Here is a 4,989-nt window from a genome sequence, read left to right as displayed (position 1 = left end):
GGGACGAAGGCTTGACTGCAGGGGCTTTAAGGGACACTGGGAGGAAAGGACCAGGAACAAGTAAGGACTAGCTAGTTTTAAATTGCTGTTTTCTTTTCCTAAAAAGGGACCCACAGGTGGGAGAGTAGTTGGAGGGGTGTGTGCAGGAATGAGGGGCCTTTTTTTTTTTTTTAAGATTTTATTTATTTATTTGACAGAGAGATCACAATAGGCAGAGAGGCAGGCAGAGAGAGAGGAGGAAGCAGGCTCCCCACCCAGCAGAGTGCCCAATGCGGGGCTCGATCCCAGGACCCTGAGATCATGACCTGAGCAGATGGTAGAGGCTTAACTCACTGAGCCACCCAGGTGCCCCGGGGGGGCTTATTTTAAGATGGGAATTATTATAGCATGTAGTCACTGGTGGGAATGGTCCAGTAGAGAGGGATTAAGTGATGATTCAGGAAAGTCGTACTGATGATTGCTGGAAAGGGTGAGCTTCAGGGTTTAAGGGAGGATCTGGTCTGTCACAGAAACAGGGATGTTCCATTCACAGTAAGAGGAAAGAAAGCAGGGTATGCATGCAGGGAGCCAGAGATGTGCCGATGTGGTATGCTCAGGGCTTTCCTCCTGTCTTATCAGTGAGTACCACAGACCAGACCGTTAGCAGAGGGTCATGATAAGGCAGGAGGAGTTCGGGAGTTGAGGGAGAAGAGGAAGTGAGAAGTCACGCCCAGGAGAGCGGGACAGCGAGTGGACGAGGAACTCAGTAGGGCTGCTGCACCGAGGCCCACCTAGTGAGGTGAGTGGGTACAGATTTAAGACCATTCAGAAAGTTTCTGTATTTCCCTCCAGCCTGTCTAGCTGCTTGGCTGCAGCCATGATGCAGACAGAGAGCTGAATTATCAGTCAAGTAACGTCTGGGCTCTGTCCCAACCAATTAAGTCAGAATTTCTAGGGTTTGGACCCAACCATGGTATATATCTGAAGGGATTGCCATGTGCAGTCAGGCTTCAGAACCATGGATTAAAGCAAGAAGGTGAAGGGAAGGTTCAGGGAAAAGCCTACGATCCAGGACACCCTGCTGGGAAAAATTCAGTGTCTGTTTAATTACTAAGTGGGGACTGAAATTTTAACTGAGCAAAGGAGCCCAAGAGAGGAAACTAACATTAAGTGAGTGTCTACTAGGGTTAGAAATTGTGCTGTGTGCTTCACATGCTTGGTCTGATATAAGATAATAATTAGGTAAAACTCTTAGAGGTAAGAATTTTTAACCTCTGCTTTTGCAGTAAAGAACCTGAAACTCAGAAAGGTGATGTGAGTGGCCCTTGGCAACCCGGCTAATAAGTAGTAAAGCCAGGACTTGGATCCGGACCAATTTGCTCTAAAGGTTTTGCTTAAGAGTTCATGAAAGATGTGAGACTACAGCTGTTGTGTTCAAGGAGGAAGTGGATTTTGATTTTGGACATGTAAGAGGGCTTCTCAGCCAGAGGGATCGTCAGAAAAAAGGCCTGGAAGCCAGAAAGAACAGGACAAATATGAGGAATGTTCGGGGAGAAGGACGCCTCCTGTGGCCAGGTGTGTTGAGGTGAATAAGAGAACATATGATCCGACCAGCCAGCAAAATAGATGAGTCGGGGGAGTGGCTGTCCTCGGTGGCCAGATCGCCGGGCAGCCTGCCAAGGTACTTGGGGCTCAAGGAAGCTGCATTGCGGAACTGCTAAGCAAATGTTCCCTGCATTGTTTGTACAATTCATTATTTTTAAAAAATGATAGCTGTTGGGCTCCATTGAGATAAAAGATGGCCTCTGAGTATAATCTCATTATCATCTGTCACCATGGCTGGGGAGCTTTATGTGTCCACAGAATCTCAGAATCTATATTTCTCTAGCTTTAATCTCAGGGTCGATATCCCAACACAACACTGCTCATAATAAATAGCTCGTAGTAAATGATAAAGTAGGCTACTGTGTTTTATTTTATTTGGCTTTCAAGCCAATCAATTTTATAGCTGTCTGTTTGAGTGCTGAAAAAAAATTCTGGAGACAGCAAAGAATCTGATGAAAAACTAGAACACGCTGACAAAATGAATCTTTATCTCCCGGGCTTCTCCCATGGAAAGAGGCCCTAGGTAGACTGTTGATTACGCATCTAATAAGGCGGCTACCCATGGAAATGATCCTTTTGATTGGTTTGCAGACGAGCTCTATTTTATGCCCCTTTGGCCAGTGATAAAGCTTCTCATATGCACTGGTACAATATATTCAGTAATGACATTGGTTTGCTTGCCTTCTGTCAGTGATTTTTTTTTTTTTTACTTTGAGAATATGGAAAATCATAATTCCTGAAATGATAGCAAAAGTGAGAGAGGGAAAGAGATGAAAAATAGAAATAGCATCTATCCTCAATAGAACTGCTGATTAAAAAACGGAATCTACTCTCTTTCTGCCTAGTATTCTTCCTGGAAATATATGTGGTTCATATAAGGTGGAAGGTGTCTTCCCTGTCCTGGGGTAGAAAGTCTGCACTTTGGAGTTTGTTTGTTTTTTTTTTTTTAATGTTAGATGGGGAAAAGAAAAAAAATATATAAATGATCTGGTCAAAAACTATGCCATGAATTTAACAACAAAGGCAACTTCTAGGTGTAATTGCTATTCTTGTCTGCGTTTCAAGTTTCTGACCTAGGAAGTCTGTTTGGTTTGAGCCATTCTTCAGGACAGCAGGCATTCATTCATTCCCTGAGCAAACTTGACGTTAGACAGTACCTACCATGAGCCAGACAGTGTGCTCAGTATTGAGAAAAATCCCAAGGGAAATAAGATAGACCCTGAGTTCAAAACCAGCTTACACTAGCGACTAAGGGTCTTCCAGTAGATATTCATGGGACAAGAAAGGGACTGATAGTCACAGGTTGCACCCGCTGTTCAGAATGCATGACCAAAGTTATGGCTATTCAGAGTGTGATTTGGATTGCCTTTGTCCAGCTTGTAGGGTATAGTATAAAGGTCACGATTGCTGTGGGATCAACAGAAATCTTCCTAAGAATCAGTGTCTGCGAGGGCATTTGCATGAGATGTGTATATTTTATGTAGATTATGTGAATGAGTTGTAGGCATACTTTTAAAAAATCATCATGGCTACCCTGAAGTGTATGTCTTGATTTTTATTTCCTTTATTATTTTTTAATTATTAAAATTCATTCGATTCCCTTATGGAAGTCCATGCAGAAAGGTAAAAGATGTTTCGCTGGAGAGGAAGAGTCAGGGCTACAGCCGAGGTGACCCGAAGGGGCTCGCTGTCAGCACATGGAGGACATTCTCAGAGTTAGCTGCAGACTCTGGCGCCATGGAGAACACAGCTCCTTGGCTTCCAAAGCCAAACATTCTCTTCATTGTCCCTTCTCAGTCTCTTTTGCTGGTTTTACTTTTCTGCTTCACGTTTTAATCCTGGTGGGGCCCCCACCAGGGACCACTGGTCTCGCTCTCTTTTCCTTCTACCTTCACTCTTGGTCACATCATCAAGTCACTCGGCTCTGAAGGCCATCTATATGCTGACCATCCTCAAATGTCTATCTCTACCCAGGACCTCTCTCTTTCTGTCTCTTTCAAACTCTAAACTCAGGTAGAAAAGTCCCCTTCAGTGTCTAGTGGTCATTCCTTCTCACCCCAAACTTGCTCTCCCCACAGCACTCCCCATCTCAGTTGACGGTAGTACAGTCCTTCAGGCTGCTCAGGTCAAAAATCTTAACATCTTCCCTCACCTCTCTTTTCCTCACCCCACATCCTGTATATCAACAAATAGTGCTTTCCAGCATAAAAGAAAATCTGACCACTTCTCACCACTTCTAGTACTGTGTTCTGGTGTGAGCTACCTTTGTCTCTTGTCTGAATTCCTACATACCCTCTGATTGGTCTCCCTGCTTCTACCCTGCCCTCCTACTATTTATTCACACTGTGGCCAGAGTGATCCTTTTAAAATTCAGGTCCGATCCTGTCATCCCTCTGCTCTTGGTCTTGTGATGGTCTCCTATCTTACTATAGGGGTGCCAGTGACCTTCATTGTCTAGGCCTGTCATCTCTCTACCTTTTCCCCTTCTACCCTCCCCCTCTCTCCCAGTACTCAAGTTACCCACTTGTCTTGCTTGTCCTTGAACGTGTCAGAGATGCCCCCAGCTCAAGGCCTTTACACTGTTGCTTCCTCTGCCTGAAATGCTGTCTCACATGTATCTGTATAGGACTTATTCCCTCAGCCCCTTCAAGTCTTTACTCCAGTGTCCCCTTCTCCATGAGATCTGCCCTGACCATCCTATCTAGATTTCAACCTGTCCCACTCCTGGCACTCCCCTGTCCCCTTCCCCTGCTCCATTCTTTCTATAGTACTTTTCACCTTCTATAAACCTCCCCCAACCTCATCCCTCCATGAAACAGGGATGATTGCCCGTTTTATTCAGTCATCATCCCATGCACTTAGAACAGTGCCCAGCAAATACTAGGTGCTCAATAAATATTTGAATATAAAAATGAATGAATATATGATATGCAGGAAGGAACCTCCTTTTAAGGAACATTTCTACCTATACCAAATTTGTGTTCAAATAGTCCCTAAGGATCATTTCTCGGCCTTTTGGCTAAGATCAAGTATAATATCTGTTCTTATCAGTTTAATATCTGATATGTCCTCTATCCAAGGACAATATATTAAATGGATTTTTGGAGTAGGGAGTTGGAATAGGAGCTTGCTCCTTCCACTCCACGCATCGACCTGGTATTGCAGTACCTCCAGGAATGGTGCACCCTCCCCACTAAAGTAATAAATAAAAGATTTGTTTAAGAAAAAAAATAGTCCCTAAGGAAACATGGAAACACTCTTCTGAAATTCTAGTGTTCTAATCACTAACACTTTTTGTGTGCTTGTTATAAACTGGGCACTGAGAAAAGTACTGTATGTGCACCATCTCTCTTAGACCTCACAACCCAATCAAGTAACTTGGAATGATGTTACCAACACCTTATA

The 4,989-nt window shown here is 43.9% G+C and overlaps 1 non-coding gene across 1 annotated transcript; it reads left to right on the top strand.

Annotated features, from left to right (window-relative positions):
- Positions 1–4,583: 4,583 nt before the first annotated feature.
- LOC123387464 lies at positions 4,584–4,774 on the top strand. Its single transcript, XR_006601916.1, has one exon. It is a non-coding gene; the product is annotated as a U2 spliceosomal RNA (small nuclear RNA).
- The last annotated feature ends 215 nt before the right edge of the window (positions 4,775–4,989 follow it).

This window comes from Mustela putorius, unplaced genomic scaffold (genome assembly GCF_011764305.1).
Source record: "Mustela putorius furo isolate JIRA1106 unplaced genomic scaffold, ASM1176430v1.1 tig00003853_pilon_pilon_pilon, whole genome shotgun sequence".
NCBI lineage: Eukaryota > Metazoa > Chordata > Mammalia > Carnivora > Mustelidae > Mustela > Mustela putorius.
Note: the sequence above shows the minus strand (reverse complement) of the source record. Positions and strands in the feature narration are given on the sequence as shown.